At 35.5% G+C, this 24,057-nt stretch overlaps 2 long non-coding RNA genes across 2 annotated transcripts in view; one reads left to right on the forward strand and one right to left on the reverse strand.

The window, feature by feature from the left end:
• The window catches only part of LOC130683371 (uncharacterized), a 261,280-nt gene that overhangs the window by 195,839 nt on the left and 41,384 nt on the right, over positions 1-24,057 (forward strand). The gene's annotated exons all lie outside the window — the stretch shown is intronic.
• The window catches only part of LOC130683372 (uncharacterized), a 50,387-nt gene continuing 35,943 nt past the window's right edge, over positions 9,614-24,057 (reverse strand). The window contains exons 2-3 of the long non-coding RNA XR_008997044.1: positions 17,616-17,725; positions 9,614-9,834 (exon numbers count right to left, since the gene is read on the reverse strand). This is a non-coding gene — a long non-coding RNA (uncharacterized LOC130683372). The remainder of the gene's footprint in view (positions 9,835-17,615; positions 17,726-24,057) is intronic.

A 24,057-nucleotide genomic window follows, 5' to 3' on the forward strand; every position in this document is an offset into this window, starting at 1 on the left:
AACCCCATATCTGTAGGGACTTCCTGAAAGTCACCTCATTACTATAAACTCAAATGTGATTGAAAGGAGGGGCTTTTTATGAATAACAAAAGATGCTGCTTTCAATTTATTTTGTTCTCCAGTTGTTTCAGAATGGGACCAAAATCAAATATAACAAAAGATCGTCTTATAAGGTAGGACATTATAAGGACTTTAGGACCTCTGGCCAGGATCCAGAAAATCAAAATACATATTTCTTCTTACATCACTATATCGTACCACTGTTTTTCCTTTTGCCCTCTGTTTTAGATGGTGCACTACCCAAACATCTGGCTTTATCTTCCCTACAGATTTCCAGGGACCTCCTAGGATAAAGTCCATTCCTATGCCTATGTCCTATTTTCTCTTTTCAGATTTTTCCCATTCCCTGTATCTTGTTCTTCATTCATGAATTCATGAATTTATAACTAGATGTTTGATTATGCCCTGAGCTGAAATAATTCACCCATTTGCTAAAATATTGGTATATAGTGAGATGTGGGGAGTCATATCTTAAAATGCTGCTGAAGAGTTTAAAGTCATTGAATTATTGCCAATAACATCTATAAATATAAGCCCTTTATGACAATAAGCAATGAGATAGCTCATTGATTATACTACTGCACAGTGATGCAGGGGTGAAAGTAAAGCCGCGGCTCTCAGTGGGTAAAGGCTAAATTGTTTGTGTTAAAACTGACATCCTTTGCCCTGCCTGGATGTCAGTAATTAAAACTTGCAGTTTTTAGATTCATTTCCACTAATGCCCTAAGCCAAGAAAAGCTGGACTTAGTGGAAGAATGAGGTGGGATATTTTCCCAGTGTGGTATATCAGTAAGTCTAGAATTAACAGAACTAGATTCAAAACTAAAGTTCTTTTCGTATCAGCCATGTGACCTTTGAACAAATAACCAAGTAACTTCTCTTCTGCTTTTTCCTTTGATGAATGAGTGTTATGGTTTTCTTCCTTTCAGCGTTATGGGTATTAAAATATAATGCAAAATAGGATTCTATCATAATTATTATTACATGGTTGATTACTGACTTCTACTGCATGTAAATATCATTTTGTACCCACCTTCCCTTTATTACTAATTAGAATATAAAGTCATATGTTTCCTTTACCATCAATATTTTATGTGCTTTTCATGGGCATAACCCACTGAATATTTACCATCTTGTAAACTCTTCATCTAATGACCACTGTGTGTGTTTAGATTGATTCCTTAACTTTTTTGCAGTTCTTCCTTAGTTCTCTTAGGAGAAGTCTACCCCTACATCACTGACCAGTTCACGTCCACCCTTTCAGTGGGGGCCAGATCCTATGCCCAGATTTCATGACACTGAAGGGGTCTGCTGTTTTGATCTATGGAAGCCTGTCAGAGCTACAATCTGGTAGATTTATAATCTGTCCTAGCCTGCCATGCAAGCCCCCTGAAATTGCACCTCTTGAATATCCACATTGGAATAAATTTTTCTATGACCTATTGAAAATAGAGATTTGAGCTTCTAGCTTAAAAGCATGCCCCACCTTCCCACCTCTGTGTTCAGGACCCTCAGCATGACTTATATGTGGAATTTTCCTGGCTATGTCTGACAAACACGATTGAATTCTTTCTTTCTTCTTTTTTATTTCAACAGAAAGGTTTTTAAAACTCCACCTGACCACTAAATCACTGTTTACAACATTACATTCATGTTCAAAATGCTTTCCATCATGATGACTGGACTGAAAGTTACAGAGAAAAGCAAAGCACAGACAAGTTCAGACATCAGTGTGTCCTTCTGATACATTAATTTTTGTATTAACACTCTATAATTAGATACATCAGCAGGTAAATGCTCCACAAGACCACTGGCTAAATTGTTTCTTACTTATTTACCTGTCTTTAACTTAGCTTCAGGGAAAATTTGATACCATGGATTGCTCATGTATTTTCTTCATCCATTTACCAAAAATTGTATATATACTTCAGATAGGAGACATAATAAAAGCCTACACTTTTCCAAAAACATCTCCAAAAATCTCTGAGTCTAGTAATAATATCTTGATTGTTTCTGAAACCATTTTCTGTCTCTATAATATATCCCTGCTATTGCTCTGTAGATTTTTGAAAATGGTATACTTGATCTAAACACTTTCAAAACAACTGAACAGTAACTTTAGATTCCAAGCTGCAGAACAACTATTTTTGTGTCCATATGCACTTGTCATTTCACATCAAAGCAGAAGTCTGTGAATATATTCTGTTTTGTTTCCATTATTGTCACGCATAATGATTGCCCAAAAGCTTTCCTCAAAGTCACTTTTTTTTGGACTATCCCTTTTTTCCTCAATAAGATAACATATTGGAGACTCTGCAGTGTTTGTAACATTTTTTTTTAAACCAGACTTAAATATGAAGCCTAAGAATTTAAAAGCCTGTTTAAAAATCCCTCTTGAGCCATGATCTCCTTTGCCATTTTCTTACCTTTATTGACCCTGCTTGGTATCTCTTTTTGGCCGTTCTTTCCTCATTTAGTATGCCATTTCTTGTTTTACCTCCTATGCCTCCTTGCCAAAGTCAAATGCCATGGCCAGTTTTCCCAGTCATAGTTTTCTTAAGAGAGATTCTGTCATCCTCAGAAATTTTTATTAATCTTGGTAAGATATGTATTTGTGAAACTCTTCTATGATTTATTCTATGGCAGCTGTCTGTGGGTAGACATCATGAAACTGCTTGTAAATTTTTAAACAACAGAAACCGCACTGTTCATCTTTCCATCTTTAGTACCTTGCACCTTTAGTCATGAATTGTACGTGTTCAGTAAAGTGTTAGTTAGAATAAAACTAGACCGGTTTTTCCCACTGCACAACACACAATCCAACCCCAACTTCATTCACTGTTACTCAGCAATGCTCTCATCTCTGCTTGATTACTTAGCATACTTCAGAGAACAATGGGTAGAAATATCCATTGCTTCTCTTCTTGAGTACTCCACCTTTGACCTGAGCTCTCATTCTTGACATAAAATCATGTTCTGTTTTCTTTTTCTCCTTCCTAATAAGAATAGTTATGTTGTTCAGTCCACAGGCTATTGAATTCTCTATATGTGAGGTCTGTGTAAGATATAGGAGGTACAGAAATGAGTAAGTTATAGTCTTTGCCAGCAGGTGTTCATAAGTAATTTATGGAAAAGTTATAATATAGTGAAATCAGTCGATCAATGAAATTTTTAAATGGTATAAAGTTAAAGGTAAAGTAATTACTTACATCCGGGTAGGGATAAGGAGTGAGAGGTTGTGAAAAGCCTCTCAATTTGGGTTTTAAAAGACAAATAGGAGTTCTTCATATTGGTTGAAATGGGAGAGAATTACCTTAAGAAAGGTGCATTTCTGTGCTCTTAACCTCATATTTATTCATTTTTGCCTAATGTACTTCCTTATAATTTCACATCATCCCAACTCTGCCCTGACTTTTATGCTCCCCTTTCTGACATCATAAACCCATTATTTTTACATGGGATTTAGTCATTCATTCATTCATTCATTCATTGAACAAATATTTACTGAGGTGTCTAAGTACCTGTTTCCGTGCTAGCATCTTTATATAAGATAGACAGGGTCTCTGCCCTGATACAGCTTACCATTTGTTAGTGAGTATGGGGAATTAAAGAGAAAAAATGTGAAGAAACCATTATAAGAGAAATGGAGAAATACACAGTGTTTTGAAACACTTAAAACTAAAAGCCATAACTTAGTTCATGAGTCAGGAAAATTAATACATAGGAGAAGATGGAAATACTAAGTTTAAAGAATCTAAAAGACTAGCAAGTTCCCATCAATTTTGTTATGTCTTTGGACTAATCATTGTAAGAGTGATAAGATGAATTACATTATCAGATTTGAACAGTTTGAAGATAATTATGGCTACATTTTAGAGAACTGATTGGGAAGTAACAAGAATGGATTCAGGCAGACCAGTCAAGAAGATTTTACAGCTGATCAGGCAAGAAATGATGTTGTCTGACAATGGGACCACCAGAGTTCCTGTACATTTACTCACAGCCATGTTCAATATTTCACAATCCTATTAGTACCTTTCCATTATTCTGCTAGTCTCTCAAACTAATTTACCTTTTCCTCTTTCATTATCAATATTTTTTACAAACTAGTTTATACTCACTACCTGCTTTTGCCCATTATCCAATCCATTTATTAGTTACCTCTTATAATCATGGTTTTCCTACCAAAATTAATTTGATTATAGCACAGTCAAGTGGTGCAAGGAAGACTATGTGGGTTGCATAACAAGGATATTGTGGTATATATTGTTTCTCCTCCTCTATCATACTTTCACTGATCTCAAATTAAAATACTCAGTGCAGGTAAACATCCTTTCCTTCCACAATTCCAGTGAAGCAATTGTTGACAAGGTCAACCAGTAACCTCTGCATTACCAAATTTAATGTTTTTTCTCCATCAGCTCCATCTCAAACTATTTTCTCCTCTTGTTTTATGAGACCCTTAAGAATGCAAATTTTAATGCAAAGTTTGGTTAGGGAGCATCTTCTCTACTCAATTTGTATTATTGACAATTATGGAATGTTAATTTTAGCTAGTCCCTTGGCTATGAATGCATTTGTAAACTAGTATCTATCAAATTTATATCTTTAGTCTCAATTGCTCCCTTAAGTCCCAGCTTTAAATCTCTAACTGCCAACTTGACATTCCCACTTAGATTTCTGAGATACATCAAAAAATTATCTTAAACTCCAAATAATTCTCAAGTGTCCCTCGAATCTATTCCATCACTTCTCCCTCTTCTTATCTACCCAGTTTGTCTAAGCAAAACTCCTTGATTCTACTCTGTCATTCCTCAAATTCAACCACAAAAACACTTTTCCAAATGTTCCACTTCTCTCCATCCCCACTGCTTCTACCCAAGCCCAAACCACTTTATTATGTCTTGCCTGGACTACTGCAATTGCTTTCTAAATAATCTCCATGGTTTTATTCTCTCCTCTGACTCTGGCCCTCCAATCCAGAACGATCACTGAAGGACATAATCATGTTACTTGGTTATTTAGACCTTCCAATTACCTTCATTTATATTTAGGAAAATAATCCAAACTCTCTACCAAACCCTGTGAGGTGTTACAAGAGTGGGCCCACTTCTCTGATCTCATTTCAAGACCCTCTATGCTTTCCTCAATGTCCTATATGCCAATGGGCCCTTTTCCCTCAAACTATCACCTTAGTCCACCTCTAGGCCTTTGCACTGGATATGGGCTCTTCCTGTACACCTTTTCCTCTAGCTATAACAGTTCATTATTTGGGTCTTCACTTCTCCATCTAAATGCCTTTCCTAATCAAAACACCTACTCTACTCATGCACTCTGAATTTATGCTCTTATATGAACACCCATTGCTAGGTGAAATTATATTTTTTATTCACTTCACATTTCAAAATCTCTATACCAGCCACCAGCACTAATATCAGTTTGTCGCACTGATAAAATGTGTTTATTGGGTCAAGAATCTTACCTCTCCCACTTTGCTCTATGCCTAACATCTAGAAGAATAGTACCTGATCACAGTAGGAACTCAGTATACATTTGCTTTCAGTGAACGAAGAATTGTAATATTTTTATACTTATCCATCTTCTTTAGTAGAGAAAAGCTACTTGAGAATAAGGAATGAATTCTATATTTACAATGATTCATGGTATATGATAGATATTAAATAACATTTTTAGAAATAAAATTGATTATAGAAAGAGGGCCTCCAACAGAGAGAAATATTTGAGTTGTTTCAAAGAGGATGAGTAATATTTCTACAGAAGAGGAAGAGTAGGAATTTACTGTAAGAAAAAGTGGAAAAAGACACCCCAGAAGTGGAAGTAGAAAATAAAAAAGCCTAAAGATATGAAAAAATACAGCTTTGGGGGATAATTAGATCATTTAGAGTGTTTGGGAATTGTAATAAATACCTGAGGTTTCTTTTAACTACCACTTCATTGTTAAATGCACTGCTCAATTGCAATTGCCAAATACCCCTTTAAAGACTTTACCAACCTCTAATCTCTTCCTGCTCTAATCTATATAAATTGTTATTGCCAGACTAATAATCTTAAAGTGGAATTGTGATTATGTACTTCTCTATGCCCAACTGAAAAACCTTTGATGATTCCCCAGTGCTAACTGGAAATACTTCCAACTCTAATCCATTGAAGGCCCTCTACAAGCTCTTCTCTAGCTGTTTTTCCAGGCTAACCTCCCTCTCTTCCTTTCCTTGTACTCTCTACTGCAGCCAAAACCGAGTATTTGCATATCCCTGTGCGTTTCTAGCTATTTCCAAACTCACCTTCTCTGTTATACTTTTCCCTGTATGCAATGCTTTTTCTACCATCTCTGCAATCTTCACAACTTTCAAGTTTTACATGCCAGCATCAAGATGCTAGCTCTGATCTATCCAGGCAGAAATAGCTCTTTTCACTTAATTGTCTTAAATGGGCAAGTAATTGTTTCTAACTCATAATTTCAGTAAACCACTGTTAAGCTCTCCATTTTGTCTGTGTTAATAATTATCCTATTGAATATAGCTTTTTATTTCTTATAATGAACTCTTGCTTTCCTTATAAACACTGAGTTGATATTTCATAGTAAGTGATAAATTATATAGGGATATACAAGTATATTAATACCTCTATATTATTAAATCTAAAATAATCACCCTATATATGAATGTAAAATCACAGACTTTGGTCAAAGAAGCAGTGAGAGAAAAGAAACAAGAAGAAAAAGGAGAAGAAGAATTGGAGCCTTTTTTCTCAAGCCCTTGCTATGAGCTTTCCCTGCGATTCTCATAAACTCTCTCAAGTAGGTGCTCTTAGGATCCCCATTTTCCAAAAGAAGAAAATAAGACTCCAAGTGGCTAAGTAAAACACAGAAGGTAATTCCCATAACCAAGAATCAGAACAACTTATATCTACCTTCAAAACTTGTTCACTTGCTCAAAACACTGAAAAGCTTACCCAGACTCCCCAGGGCCCCAAAAAACAAAAGGCCAGATATTTCAATATCATGACATTATCAGTGGTAGAATATGAACTTCGAGCTGTATCTCCAACAGTTCAGCATTCCATATCTTCCAGTACAGTGTAGTGACTGCACTTTATATTTCTCATTGTCTTTCAAACTATAATAAAATGAAAGTGTTGTTTTTTATAATTCAATGGAACCTACATTGATTAGCTTATCAGTTTTTTCTCACATGAAAAATATAATTGTATCTAAGAATAATAGTGGTATAGAAAACATATTTTTCCAATATTAGCTTCTAAGTTTAGAGTAGTATTAAGTGTCCAGCACCAATCCATGGCATATATAAACATTACTGAATAAACTGCTATTATGATTTTGGCTTGAATAATGACAATTGATATTGAAAATGTGTCAGGTTTTTAAACATCACCATGGGACAGAATTCTTAATTAACTTGCTGATACTGTCAGTAGCATAGAATAATTTTTCTTTGGGAATCAAAGTTATATGATAAACTCTGGATATTTCACTATGATGAAACTCTAGGGAGCCGATATATCACTGAGGGGAGGACAATACTCTTAGGAAGGAGGTCACCAAAAATGAACTGGCTCCCTGGTGACAAATACAGTGTAGGGGCAGGCAGCTCAACTTGTAACTATTCTGGTTTTCCTGTGTCTATTTCAGGCACTTAAGGGTCTGAGAAGCTGCAACCTGTGCTTGCCCCTGAATCTCTCATGTACTCTGTTCTGCCCCTCAGAGGTCCCTAGAATAAAACTAATTTCAGTACTGATTATCTGGCACTGAGGTGCAACAAAGACTGCTAGATGATTTCCAATAAGTAATACATGTACAGAGCAAAATTTCCCTACTATATTAAAGTATAAATTGACAGGTAAAATTTTCCACCTCCCAACTCTCAATCTCTTAGTTTCTTTTTGAAGCGGATCAAGTATTTGATGTGGAGTGTGTATTCTACCTGCTATTTTCAACATTGTGGTTTATTGGCATGTTTTTAACTGTTATTTACTCACAGATGTGCTAGAAAAAAACAGCCCAGGAGTAACAGTGTAGAAGGGGATTCCTGTACATGTGTCACCCAAAGGTGACTTAAAATTATTTTGTGTGCTTTATTTCATTTAATTCTCACACAAACACACCAAGACATTATTATCTCCATTTGAAGAGATTGAAACTCAGAGAAGTAAGTAACTTCCCCAAGGTCAACAAGTAGGACATGTGTTGCATGTTCTAGGACTCAAATCTAGGCCTGCCTGTCTCCAAAGCCAAAAGATGCTCAGAAATATTGCACTATATAGAGCTGCCTTTTTACAGCCTTGCAAATTCAGATTACAGCATTTTTTGGATTTCTACCAGAAATCCAGATTCACATACATCATCTGACCTGTTTATTTACACACTTCTATACGAATATGCTTTTAGCCCATTCTCCATTCCAGATTAAACAATAAAAGTCAGGATGCCCAGTTATACCTTAATTGCAAGTAAACAATGAATACTTTTAAAATATAAGTATGCCCTTAAAAAATGGTAATAGTGAACGTTCATAAGATGGTTACCATGCAATATTTGGGACATACCTATACAGAAATTTATTCACTGTTTATCTGAAATTAAAAATAGAGTGGATATCCTGTATTTTGCCTGGTAACCCTAGCCTTCCCAGATCTTCTTTTGGGCCACAGTGCTTTGCTATTTAGCACATAAGCCAAAGATTTCCTTTCTCCAGTGGGTGCTTTAACTCTCATGACTTGCATGATCCGAACTTTACCTTTTCTTTTCCAAGGCTGCATTATTAGCCATTCGGGAAAACCTGCCATTGAAAGGCCTGTGTTCTGCTACAATTTGAAAAGATGTTCAGGGTTGGGGGATGTCATTTTGCAAAAGATGCTGACTATAAGATGTTATCTCAGCATTCCAGGTGTCATTCCACAATTTGTCTAAGTCCAGTTCTTGACTCCAGGATCTAAGCAACTGCTCACAAAACACAGAGCTATATAAATAGAAAGCAAATGTATTCATTTATAAGGAGAACTACTTGGCTAGTCAGTCTCACCAGGAGGCACATTTCCTCCAAGTAAAAGTATATGGGGAATACAAGAATGTTTTAATCTGCAAAATGGTTTTCATAAGTAGCAACCTCATGGGCTGGCTGTAAGGACTTGAGATGATGTATAGATAAGTTTTTATCAATTTACATATTAATAATAGTTAAGGAAACCAATAACAATAATTTAGAAGATTGACTGGTGAGCATAGAATCAGAGTGCTAAGAATTAGATTATCTCATTTTGCTAATATTGCTAATTATTGCTCTCTCAAACAAAAGACTATGTATGCTTGATAAATATAATATCCTGGTTTCTGAGTTAGAGTTCCTTCTTAGATATTGCATACTTGAAAAGCTTTGCCAATGTTTGTTTGCTTTCTCTTAGCTACTCTCTTCTGTGCTTCCGTTGTTTGTCAACATCACTTTGGAGAAAAAAATAAACATTTTTTTTAAAGACATTCAGTTACCTCTGAATCTGCTGATAATACTGACCAATGAAATTGGATTGGAAGCCATTCTTTCTCTTTCAGTTTACTTTCTCCTTATTTTCATTGATTTATTGACTATTGATTTCATGACAATTCAGTTTTGTTTTCTATGATCTTCAGGCAGATGTTGTCATCCATGTACCACCTAGGGTGTCCTGTATTGAATCTGCTGCTGATTTGTTGTGCAGGCTTTGACAAAGCACTTCGCCTTCTTGTTATCCTAGTTCCTTCATCTGTAAAATGGGAATAGTAAAAATTCACAGGGCTGTTGTGATGGTCTATTCATAGGCAAGAATAAGTTTAAACATAAAATAATCCTACAAAGCTATGACATAAGAATCACTTAAGACACATATTTATATTTGAGATGAAAATAATGTCCCTCAGTTCTTTGGGTTGTTTGTTCTTCGTAATCTCCAAACTCAGATGTTGTGTCAATGTCTTCATCCCCTGATTCAATTTTCTATGGCTGCTTTAACAAATTACTACAAATTTAGCAGCTTAAACAACACAAATATATTACTTTATAGTTCTGGAGGTGAGATGTCCCAAATGGATTTCCCTGGGCTAAAAGCAAGGTGTTGGGAGTTCTTTTCCAGAGTTTTGAGGCCTTTCCATCCCTTGGCTCATGAACCACTCATCAGATTTCCAAGACAGTAACATTGCATATTCTGACTGTTCTTCCATGGTCACATAGTCTCTGATCTTTTTTGCCTTTCTTTTTTACATTTGAGGACACTTGTGATTACATTGGACCTACCCAAATTATTCAGTATACTTTCCTTATTGCAGGTTAGCTGATTTGCAACCTTAAGCCATTTGCAACCTGATTCCTTTTTGTCATATCATCTAACATATTTACAGGATTAAAATATGGACATTTTGGGGGACAAATATTCTGCTAAACACACCACCTCTTACAGTTTATTTTATGCAATGGCACCATAGTATCTTCCACATAGTGAGCTTGCTCTAATTATATTGCATTTCATTTCCTTAAAGCCCAAGGTATCAATGAAAATAACTGAAAATGAAGAGTTCTGTTCAGTTCAAACAACAATCATTTATTGAAAAGCTACTCTTCATTCATGAAACACATATTCATCAAGTGTCTATTCATTATAAAATTTCTTGTACTGTTTTAGATGTTGGAGATATAGAAATGATTACATCAACATAAGCCTCCGTTTTCATGGAAATTGAATTCCATTTGAGGAAAATAGAAAGTAAATGACAGAAAAATAAATAAAAGATAATTTCTGATAATAGTTAAATGTTCTAAAGAAAATCAAACACTGGGATAGATTGGGATAGATGGGAATGCTACTTTAACATTCTCTTTGAAGAGAAAGAATTTAAGGTGAGATTGGAAATGATATGACCTGCTAAGACAGAAGAAAAGTATTCAAGACAAGTGGGACAGTGAAAAGAGAGAAAGATTTTTTTGTAACAGAAAGAGAAAGATGGCTAGAGTACCTAAGGCAGAGGGACTCCAAGGAAGAGTGGGGAGAGACAACGAAGAGTTAAATAGGGGAGAGAGATCATGAAGGGTCTCCTTTATAGATCATGACAAAGAATATGTATTTTTATATTATTTCAATAGACATTTCCTGGAGCATCAAATGCTTTGTGAAGATGTGATTATAAGGACAAACTACAGAAAGCTGTTCTTCAGATGAGGCAGGGCTATGTGGTTGGGTTTGGTTGGTAACAGTGGTGATGTTTAGAATAATCAGATTTGATATGTAATTTGGTGACAGACTCAATATGACTTTGAATGAATTGGTTGTGGGGTTAGATGAAATCAGGATCTTAAAAAAAAATCAAGTGGAAGGATATTGGTGCCATTTACCTAAATAAGAAGACAGGTGTGTGGAGGACATGTAAGATGTGGAAAGAGTTTCAGGTGGTAAACCCTAAACCAGACCCTGGAACCTTAATATATGGTTTTGGTCCTAAAATATAATAATCTAATACCATGGGAAATTCCAAGTCTGTGAAATATTGCAAGGACTAAGACCATGACAATTATCTGATTTATCCAGTTCTTTTGCAGAAATGTAGGAAAGTTGGGGTTCATATTTCTGATGAGTGGAAGAACTGAGAATAGAAATCAAACCACCCTGGCCACCAGTTTTGTTGCAATGTCCCTAACCATTCTTTCTATAGCAGATGCTGGTAGTGCCCAATCAGTAGCCCTCTGACTGTGGCTTCTGTCAATATATTTTATTCTAGGACTGTGGGATTTTTCTGAATTAACATAGCCTTCCACCTCTCTCATTATTCAGCCAATAACTACAGGGCGTACCTAGCCCATTTCCCTCATCCCTCCTGTAAGATAATGGTGACATGCTGCTTTGCACTGGTACCCAGAGTTTCCTTTTGGGGGTCAGTTTAGTTTGACAGCTGGTTTAATAACCCACCCTTAGTAGTGCCTTCTCTTTTCTGTGACACGGTTTTTCTCCCCTGTTCATGTTCCCAAACCCTCCTAAATAAAATACTTGCTCTACAATACTTATGTCAGGCACTGACTAGGAAAACCAAGCTGAGACACTCTCTTTACCTCTAACTGCTTCTACATAGCTGCATAGCTCAGCTGACTTTTTAAACTTGACACCTGAACCACTGTGGGAACTTGAAAAATAAAGGATGCTATTAGAATGCACTTTAATGGCTGTCCTAGTAAAATGCCATGTTGTACTTTTTTTTATTCTGCCTGTGCTTCACTCATCCTCTTCCTCTCAAAAGACACCAAGAAATAAAAAAGAAATACCTAGTTACACTGTTAATAACCATAGCACTTTCAAAAACCAGGGTTGTGAATGAGCTGATGTAATATTTTTGTAGGTTGCTACTTTCAGGAGGGGGAAATGATACTTTTCCCAGCAAATTCAGAAATATCTCAGTTATGTAAAATGACAGATCTGCCTATGGACTTTCTTATGTCATCTCTATATGCTACGTTCTCTTCAGCATAGATTTGATATTTTTTATAATTTCACTTGATAGTTATCTTTTGTAAATATGAACTTTTAAAGAGATTAACTCTTTCTAAAATGTTTTAAAAAATCTTTTTTTTTTTCTCCGTGCCTCATATTTAAATGGAATGAAACTATTATCTTTGGGTAGTGGGTGCCAATTCTTTATCTCTCACTCTGACATATGCCATAATTCAATTCCTGTGTCCTGTTGCTGTTCATAAACCAACAAGCTCCGGTGGTTTATGTCATCAGCAGAAAACCTGAAAGTGAATTATAGCCTTGCATTCAATCTCTATGTTCTGTGCAGAAATAGCTAGTTTTTCAGAATGTGCAATTTAGAGACTTGGGAGCAAGAGACTTACAAAGTGTATTCCTTGTAGCCTATACCAAAGTCAAAGCTATGGGCATTCAAAATAAAAGATGGATATAAAACCAGTTCAAATACACCTATAGCTTTATGGGCAACAGAATGTTTTCATTAATACTTGGGAAACTTGAGAGAGAGCTACATTCTACTTGTTTCTAAACTTCCGGAGTATTTCTAAAAAAATTAACCCAGATTTAGATTACATCAACAATAAATTGGGAGAACAATAACTTGGACATAATAACTCATGGAAAGCAAGGGGTTCTTTCAATTTATGGGATAATATTTATCCATGTGAAAGGGTAAGTAAACATTATAAAAAATTGTCTATATACAGAGAACTAGCCAGAAAATGTGCACACAATGTCCTCCTTTAAAAGTTGCTAAAGAGTTAGTTGTTTTGTAGAGGAAGTTTATTTAGGTAATTATTTTAAATATGTTATTTGTCTTAATCATACCTATACTACATAATGCTTTTCAATACATAAACAACATATCTCACAATATAAAGATTCCTACCAAGTAGGTTGAAAAGCAAAGTCAGTTGTGTTGGGGTGTGATCAAGAACTCATTTCAGAGGAATCTCTTAGTTTGAAAGATAATTTTTGCATTAGACTTTAGGCTTTTATTTGGAAACAGGGATTTATAAGGAGGGGTGTAATACTTTTAGATAAATGTCCTTATTTAAGATACAAATGTGTGTCAATACTTGCATTTGGAAAAACTATACAGTGCCTCGCTTGACTTTCATTCAATGTTAAATATGCCATTACTATATACCATGCATTATTCTATGCACTAACAATGCTAAAAAATAAACCAGTAGTAAACAAAATAGGTATCTTTGTCCTTAATAAGCTTTTATTATAGTGGGAAAATACAGACAATAAGAAATAGCAATTATTTAACATGCCAGGTGGGGTTAAATGTTATGAGGGAAAAAGGCAGTATCAGCAAATTAAAAGGAGGATAAGAGGTGGCATTTTTATATAGGATTGTCAAGGAAGCCTCTTGGATAAGATGACCACTATTTGAAGGAAGCCTCTTGGATAAGATGACCACTATTTGAACACAGATATAAAAAAAATTGCTGTCATGAGCTACTTGAATACTTGACAGAAGAGTGTTCCAGTGGAGGGAAGGACAAGGATAAAAATTTTAAGGTGGAAATATGTTACTGGTGTTAGAGAAACAGTAAGAGGTTACTATGGCCAGTAACAAAATCAGAGAATAAAAGAGTAATAAAAGTTGGGGTCAGAAAAATACCAGGATAAAATTGCAGGATAATACAGGGCTTGTAGGCCATGGGGAAGAGTTTGGATTTGACTCTAGGTGAAGCAAGAAATCAACAAAGGTATATCAGAAGTGATCTGAAGATTGCTGGCAATCTGTTCTGTTGAAAACAGACTGTAAGGGAGACAAAGGTAAATGCGTGGAAGTTTATTAGAAAGTTATGTTGGACATTTTTCAGACATGATACCATGATGACTTATGCCAAGGTGCTAGAGGTGGAAGTAGTGATTAGTTTCTACATAGATTTTGAAAGTAGCATCGAAATAATTTCTGATCATTTGGATGTGCGCTATGAAACGAAGGAATCCAGGGTGATTCCACGGTGTGGAATTTATTTGTTCAACCCTCATTCACTGGGAATAAATGAGTGAATGTGTACACTGGTCTGAATGACAAAGATAATGGTTTCCGGAGTATGACACACAGTGACACACAGACTGCATTAGTGGGAGGGGGCCGTCGCATCAAACACTTGGTATTTTCTACTAAGAAGGAAGATTTAGGAAAATTATTGGGCCATCCTAATTTATTTATGTAATTATGTGATCCTGTGCAGTTATCCCTTCTGCAAATAGCACTAAAGGATAAGAACTTTTGGAGAATAAAGAATCACGTTTGGGCAGCACTTGTTACAGTCATAGATGCAGGCATCATGTGTATCGATGTTTTAAAGAAAAGCCCCTGGAAAGCCCCAGTTTCATGGTCTCTATTTACAGAATTCACTGGTGTCTGTGATGTCATTATCCAGCCTCACTGACCTGACATGCGATTGCCTCTCTCTGGGGCCGTGGGTCATGAGGAAAGGTCTCCATAGGACACCATCATTCCACTTTCCACTCAATGGATCGTACCATCTCTTACAAGTCTGAGGCACATCATGAGTACTCACTGAATTTTGGCTAAATTGAAAGAAATGTCTTGCTTTGCTATGAGGTTTAACATCAGAAGGATATATTACAGTAAAAAAAAAAAAGAATTCGGTGGAAAAAAATGTACTTGAATAAGCAGTTTTATTGAGATTTTTCATCATCTTGTCTCTTTGTCTTTGACATTCTTCACCATACAGAATTTCCTCATTGATTTTTAACACAAAATCATTTTTTAATCCATTATTATAATAGTCATACAGTTTCCCAACTGAGAGAGTGATGTTTTTGGAGAAAGCACAAGCTGTTGGCAGCTTTGCTTTGCAGTAGTGAGAACACAGGCAAGTAGCTTAGCCCGAACGAGCACTGGTGCCTCCACAATTTAGAAGGGAGAGCGAGGGTTATTTTCCTGGCATTGGAATAAAGCCAGAGAAGTATCTAACACATAGAAGGGAAACAAAGAAAGAAAGTTGTCTCCATAGGGTTTGAGTTTTGTAGCTCTGAAGTTTATTGAATGTTATTAATTGTATAGCACCCCATAGTGAGAAGTAGAAGGTCATGAAAAAGAGAAGATCAGCTCCTGCTCTTCCCGTTTTCTGAGGTATCTCCAAGTATGGGGTACTGCATTTCAGGGCAAATTCCAAAAGAAGCTGTAATATTGAATTATAGAATTCCTTTGTATGCGGAATGCCTAAAACTCACTATTCAGGCCATTGTTTTGGGGGAGATAAAGGGCTATGAGTTCAGCTGAGGCACTGATATTATTAAAAGAAGGGAAAACAATATGCTGCAGGAAACACATGAGCATTTCTATATATAAGTGGCTTCATCCTTACAGATCTATTTTTAGTCATATCATTAGAAACAGTATGAGATAAAATAGAAAAGTTGGAGAAGAAAAAAAATGATTTGGTCATGAAATAATGACAGGATGTGTAAACAAGCTACATGTGCCTTTAGCACAAATATTTAAGGCATGTGTCCTTGGAACCTTGCATATTCCAGCATAGTCGGCTCAGGTTAGCAGCCAGAATATTTAAATGCAACTCTGATGGAGATTGCTAAGCAGTTGTCACACCGAGTCAAGCAAGGACAGAGTTCAAAGATGGAAATGTTCTTGTTATTGTCACAGACATGGAATAAATAAGAAACGACCCATGACCAATATGCACCTTCCTTAAAATTTTATTTTATTTACTCTATCATGATTTCCTGACACTTCTGGAAAACTAACCATGAAGCTCACATTGAAAAAAGGAAGAGCCACTAGGTAAAAAGCTCTGAAGTTCAAGACTATGAACAGTGACTAGGAGAAAGCCTGTAGCAAGGCTATCTAAGTTCAAGGCACACTTATTTTTGCAATAACTGCTAGTTTGTCTAAGAGTAAGGTTTCCATATGCAGAAATGCAAAGCTAAAACTTGGTTTCTTAGTCTGATCAGGCTGCTGTAACAAAATACCATGAATTGGGTGGCTTAAACAACAGATATTTATTTCTCACAGTTGCAGAGGCTGGAAAGTCTCAGATCAAGGTGTCAGCTGAGTTGGTTCCAGGGGAGAGCTCTCTTCCTGCATTGCAGACAGCAGCCTTAAGCTCTCTGGTCTTCTCTTATAAGGGCACTAATCCCATCATGGGGACCCTACCCCCTATGACCTCATCTAAACCTAATTATTTCCTCCTAATATCCTAATACCCCACCTCCTAATATTATCACATTGGGGGTTAGGACTTCAACATATGAATTTGTGTGGACACAAACATCCAGTCCATAAAACTTGGTAATTACTATATACATTAAATGTTAGGAAATAACAGTTTATCATATGGACATTGGACTGACTTTCAGTAAACCATACATACAAAAAATAAATAGTATATAGTGCTTTAAAATTCTCTGGTGCACTCCAATAACACCAGCAACAGAATAAAAAGCAAATTACTCTTATTAACAGCAATACATTACACAAGTTTATATACAGCAACTGAGAAAGCATATTAAATGAAGCTATACCATAACACTATAAATAATAAATATAATTATAAATTTAAAAAACATAAGTGATTGCTTCTGAATTTCTCAGCAACCTTACGCAGCTGAAATAATCTTTCAAATTATGCATCTGTGAAGCTGGAAGAGTTTGAACATAAGCCCTGGTTAGGATTTTTGCCCTGGGCCCAAGCTCCTGTAAGACACCAGGTCTGCAAATATGGTTGTTAGAGAGTCACACACAACAAAGCAGGTAGGAATGTTCTAACTCATTTTTACTAGGGAAAGGCCAAGGCCAGTCATATTCAAAGGGTAACCACATATTCCTGCCTGTGATAATCTTTCCACTTTGTATTAATTTCATTATTTACATTTTTTAAACACTTTTCATCTGGTGGTTTTGTGCATTCTCCACAATTCAGCTTGAATATCACTTTCTATGATACCTTCCCCTGATGTCTGAGGCAGAGAAAGTCATAGACTGGTCCGTTCTTAAACATCATACTCATTAAAGCACTTACCTTGGTATAGTTAACAATTTTTCTCACTCACTAGAGCAGGAGTCCTCTTAAGACAGGAGGTATAGCTCACTTTGCTTTGTTCTTCTTGTGCTTAGTATCCAACTCTGTTCCTAGTACAGATTAGGCCCCAAATTAATCACTGGTAAACAATTAAGAAGATGAATAAGTATAAAATCTCAAAGACATTTTGACTCACAGAGCCTTTACCATTTTATTGCTACCAATATATAAAAAATAATACATCAGAAAATGATGATTATCAATTACATAAATGAGGGTAGAGATTATTAAAATTAAATATTTAAAAGTTATCTGGAAAACAACTACTGCTAAGTCCTTTTTGAGATAAATTTAACAATAAGCAAATTATAACTTAACTGAAACATGAATTGTGAAATTCATCCTATGTGATAAACTTGTCTACTTACATGTGGATGCTGCTGAATAGAAAACTATCATTAATACTGAACACTGAAAAAATCCCTATAAAAATAAAAGTATGAACATAGTTGTCCCTCCAAAATCAAAAAGAAAAACAGAAAAAGTGTTTGCCAAAGTAAGACAAAGAAAAACAAACTTTACAATGAAGTGTTCAATAGTGAAGTCAGCATGAGCTTAAAGGACGGAATGTAATGAGCATTTGGTAAAGGTTTGATAAAGACTCAAAGCTCATGTTGATTATGAGAATGAAGGCTTAGTATTTCCATTATGGAACATTTTTCTGCAGCTTTCTTCAGCAGATATCAAGCTTGTAAAGAGCAAGCGCTTGCAGGAATCAAGTGTTTAAGAGAAGCAGTAATAGCATTTGGAAAATTTATTAAAATACAAAAGGATCAAAAGTCTTTAAAGAACTAATCTATGTGGTGATCTTGCATTCTCTTTGTACAACTAAATTGAGTCCAAAGTATTAAACTGAAACTGTGGAACTGTAATTACACAACTAACTAGCCACCTGCAGTTCAGATAGTGTCAAGCGAATTGGGTCAGATTGGAATGAAGTCAAATACTTAAATGAGGAATAAAACACTTCCTTGGCCCTGCGACTGGGCTGTTAGTGTGACTGTGAACCAGCTGACACTTTGAATAGCAAAACCTTCAGGGTTTCACACATTTGCTCTCATGTTATCATTTAAATGTCTTTAAAAACATACAGGATGAGAGTGTTTAATTTGACAGAAAACCACTCGATATGAAGTCAAATGCACAATTCCTTCTTTTTTTTTTCTTATATGTTCAAAGAATTAGAAATTAAACTTTTCAAGTATTTGCCCATATGATAATAGTGAAAACAACAATTATAAATGCTTGTATCATAGTGTAATTTCTAAAGTGTTTTCTCATACAGTGTTTCATTTGGTTTATACAACAACAGTTCAGAAAACTTTGGCCAATGAATTTTCCCAAGTTCTTTTAGCTCATAAATAAGAACCAGGACCTTAAATTATTTGGCTTCAAATTCCTAGGCCTTAAAGGACATTGCTACTTAACTCAGTGCCTCTTATTTTATACACACATAAATTCCTCCCAAATCCAGCAATATTTTCTAAGAATTAGAATTATGAGTCATTGGATATTGTATTACATGTGAAAGATAAAAAATGACCAGAAATATGTTTCAGAGTACAAGCACTAATATGCATTTTAGGCATTTTCTCCCAACCACGGGAGAAAAAAAAATTGTTTAAGAATGTGGGAAATTCTTAAAATAAGAGAGTAAAGAAGCCATTAACAAATCACAGTTTAGCAGTCAACATTTCTGGCAATCCAGAGATCACTGCATGAAACTTTACATATTTTGACTTACTGTCTTGTATAGACATCACTTTCAGTATCCAGCCTTATACTGACAGCCACAATGAAAATGCATATAGTTTGCTAGTTCTTCTATATATTTAAATTGTACCTTTCAGTAGGTGTCAGTTTTTGGGCAGACAAAATATAGTCCCCTGATTGAATCCCATAATGTAATTCAAATTAAGTTTTTTGCTTACAGCATGACCCCTCAGAGCACAGTAGCTCGTAGCAATAACAGAACACAGAGATTAAAAGACATCTCATGGACTCTGCCAGACTTCTGAGCCTGTTATGCAGAAGACCAAGTAAAAGGTTATTTAGAATTTAACTCTGATATGAAAGGGAAGTTTTACTTGGTGTCAAGTAGTGTGTATAACACCAGAGATGAGTTTATTACAAGCAGCTTGGGATATGTCCGTATCCATGATTCAGGGTTGTAGCTCACTGCTCCTTGAAAGGCACAGGAATTTTTTAGTAGATGAACAGAGTTCCCCTACACTTAGAGGACTTGTTTTGTACTTTGTGGGTGTTCACATTTTTAGAAAACATCTATCTGGTCTTACTACTGCAGCTGAATTAGATTCTATCATGGGAAAAACAAATCTTAGGTTGCTGTTGCTCTAGGTACCTTTTTTTTTTTAACTCAAAAATTAAATTTTAATATGCTGCAACGCATTTGAGGTTGGTACCATTTGTGTTTCAGACATATGAACCAATTTTACACACAATGAGATTAAATAAGGTTTCAGGGACTCTTGGTGAATGCATGCTTGTAGAGGTTGAGAGGGCATTTGGTTCCCCTTGTGTAAATGGTTGAACATAAATAAAAGTTCCACCAGGAATACTAGAACCCACAAGAGACCACAGTTATGTTTCTTGGTTATAAATATTTTAACTTGTTAAAAATAGCAGTTTAACAAACATGAACAGTGAATATTGTCTCTGCCTGTCCTACACTCAGGAAATCACTTTGAATAATAAGCAAATGCAAAACACTTTTACACAAACAGTGCAAACCAATGTGTCTGGAAAAATCCCTGATCTTCTGAAGGAGCTGTCCAACTCATTACAGAGAATATTATGTACTAGACCAAAAACGTATTAGTGTGGGGCTTTGTGGGCTAACGTCTAGGAAGATGAGCCTGATAAAGAGATCTACCTAAGAAAGGAGGAGTGGAGAGAAAAAGAGGAAGGACCTGTGGGTGGGTGACAGTGTGCTGGAGCAGTTTTAGAATGTAAGAGTTGATGAGTAAAGAAAGGGAATTCTGAGGTTTTGGTAGACATGTAATAAAGATGGAGATTTATTAATTCATTTGTTTGTAGTAATTGACCTCTTTTTCATTCAAATAGTGGGCCTCTTGGACCTTTGATGTACTAGGATTAAACACAAATCTATAGAAAACTTGGCTTCCATATTTATCAAAGGGCTTTGTGTTTCAAGGAGGTAATCTAATGTTGACCCTCAGTTTCTTCATTCCCAGAGTAATGTCACATTATTAGTAATGACATATCTATATTTATTAGTCTCTCTATATATGTACAGCTATGTTTATATCTAAACACAAATCTAAGCATAAATATAGATGTACTGTGTTCCAAAGGCAACAGTAGATACTTTACATTTTAATTTTGTTGTTATTATAATGATGCAGAAACTATTGTTATTATTAAATAGGTGAGGAAAAAGACTTCAGTTAGCCTAATCAAAGAGCAGAGTCCCCTATCTTAGCCAGTTGGCTGTGTTTTCTGAGAACATCTCTTTTTTATACAATTCGGAGGAATATCATAAAGCTACAAGAGGAAATGAAATGGGGATTCCATGGAGAAGCTCATTAAGTAAGAGGAGCAGATATATCTGAGGAGCCAACTTCCTGGATACTTTGCCAACTGTGTCACTTTAGAAATGTTATTTACCCTCTGCAGCTCATGCATTCAGCTAATTCAGCTATAAATTGGGGCTAATGACAGTATCTAACTTACAGGCTTGTTTCAAGAACTAAATAAATTGTTAAATGATTATAAAACATTTAGGATAATGCCAGACTTCAAGTAAATACTACATGGGTAATTATTGATTGCTATTTCAAATAACTCATTGCTTTTTCCTGTCTTGTCTACTACAGCATTAAAAAATAGTATATAAATGTTTATTGTTGCACACTAAGCATAAAGGAAATTTGAACATTGTTGGGGTTCTCTGGCTTCTATATAAATGATCTAAAGTTAATATAAACTATATTCCCTTGGAGTGAAGTTTATCAAATTTTTTTTTTTCTGGTTTTTAGTATGCTAGTACCTCTGGTGCTGCCACATGCCAGTTGTCTTAACAAGGACAAATGGCATAAGGACATGTTCCGCGGCAGAGGTGACATATTTCTCTTGCCCTATTCTGCCTATGCCCACCCATTCACTATTGAACAGCTGAGTATTCTGATATCATCATGTGTTTCATATACATCTCCAGCCCAACAAAGCTTTATGATTGCACATTTCATTGCTTCTGCTTCTACTGGTCTGACTCTAGATTCCTTTAAACATATGGATGGTTTGAGCAATCTGGTTCTCAGATGACAACCCTGGTTAAAGTTACATGAAAATCAAATATTCGGAATAGTGTCATATTCTTATCACAGAAATGTCAGATTTTCCAAACACATGATGGCCTAGAGTGTGCTGCCTCCATGGTAAAACTCAGCAGATTTCCTTTGGTGCCTCATAGAAATTCCTGGGATAATTATAGTCTCCTTATTCTGCCCTAAACCATAAGCATTATTTTTATTATTTTCAAGTTTATAATGCAGCAAAATGCTTTATTAGCCATTTTCAATGTGTTCCCAACTTTGTAATCCAACACAATGTTTTCTAGGTGCCTTCTTGGGTATGTATTTCCTCAGAACTTGAATGATTTGCTTCCTAATATTCCACATGTTCTTGGTCTGTTGTATTGGAATGGCATTCCAGATACTTAGAAACACACTGGGATACGAACTTCATTTCTTCCTTCAGTCTCATTTATGTTGCTTTAGAATCTACCTCTCTGTTTCTCACTGTTTGCTTGATACTCATTTAGTCAGTACTTACTATGTGCTAAATATTGTGCCAGGTGCTAGGACTTAAAAAAAAAAGAAGGAAAAGAAAGAAATTTATATATTCTGTGCCATTAAAGTATTAACAAGCTATTAAGGTGAGAGAAAGGTGAATAAAAAATAAAAAGTAATTTAAAAAAATAACAGGGATAAATTTTTTAGACAATTTAGTTTTGTGCATGTGTCAAAAGTTTAGTACAATTTGGTTGTAGGCAAGACTTTTAACTGGTGAGTTTAAGATTAGATTACTTTTCTTTGGGAAAAACTGTAGGTAAAGTGGATGGGTACATGGGGCCATTGTTATACTACAAAGAAGAGAAAAGGATCTAGTTAAGAATTACTAAACAATACCTTCAATACTGGTTAAAGGTTATTAGGTCCCTCCCAAGATTAACAGTCCACTGAGGGAGTGGATAGCTGAGTTCTCAGAAGCAGACTTACTCTCATTAAAATTTACTTGAAAATTAATGAAGCCTTTTATCAGGGATGATTTTTTTTCCCCAAAAAAAGGATTTGTAAATTACAATGTGAACAAAGTTTCTGTCCTAGTCCAGACTTGGGTTAATTTTTGTCTTTTCACGTGAATTTGTGACAAGTAGAATTGAAGGTCTGAATAAGGGATTACTAATTGCCTATTATGAGAGAAGCTAGGAAGGTCAATAAATCACAGTCAAAATTTACTGCTGAGATAAAATAATTTATCAGCAGTGGAAAAGCATTATCTGCCATAATTTGAATCTTGATAAACTGAAACAAATGAATGGGGCCAATAATTTACTGCTCAAATCAATCTAACATTCTGGCCTGACCAAGCTCTATGGAATAGGATACTGAGAACCAAAAGTGGGTCCTGTAGAAATCCCACTTGGATGTGGGGTGTCATGTGGTTGAGTATAGGAGCCCGTCCTCTTTCAGCATAGTTAAGGATTTCCACAGAAAACTAGGATGTCTGTGAGTGTGTACAAAGGAGCAATGTTGAAAATATGCAGTATTGTTTTAACTCTAAAATTAAAAGTGTATACATAAGAAATCTTTCCCCTTTCTTCTGCCCACTTCCTCTCCTTTCTTTTTATTTTCCTTCCTCCCTCCCTTTCTTTCCTCCCTTCCTTTCTTCTTTCTTCTTTCTTTCTAGCTATGAACCTCAGATATGGAGGTCACATCCTTACAAGTGAAAATTATACAGTTGAGCCTAGTGGGCCAGGCCCAAGAAAGGGGATTTCCTAAAATACAGAGTTGTGTCATGGTGAGGATGAAAATTAGGAGATTAGGAGAGAATTGGGGTGGAGAACTGTAATGGAAATAATTAGCAAATTCCAGTTCCTGTTTTGAAAAATTGTTGAAAGCAGACACATATGTATGTTTCTAGTTACAACTGTATAGACTTTAAGAACTGCATAAAATTTGTAATTTCTTCATGTGTTTATATTGCTGTTATTATCTGTTTGGTTCTTGTTACCCATTAAAGGTAAAAGCTCTGGCAGATAGTATTAACTAGAAATAATATTGAAAGGTAAAATATTACTGGATACTTGACTTTTCAGAGAGTATCTAATTTAATCCCA

Source organism: Manis pentadactyla, chromosome 4 (genome assembly GCF_030020395.1).
Source record: "Manis pentadactyla isolate mManPen7 chromosome 4, mManPen7.hap1, whole genome shotgun sequence".
In the NCBI taxonomy this organism is placed as follows: Eukaryota; Metazoa; Chordata; class Mammalia; order Pholidota; family Manidae; genus Manis; species Manis pentadactyla.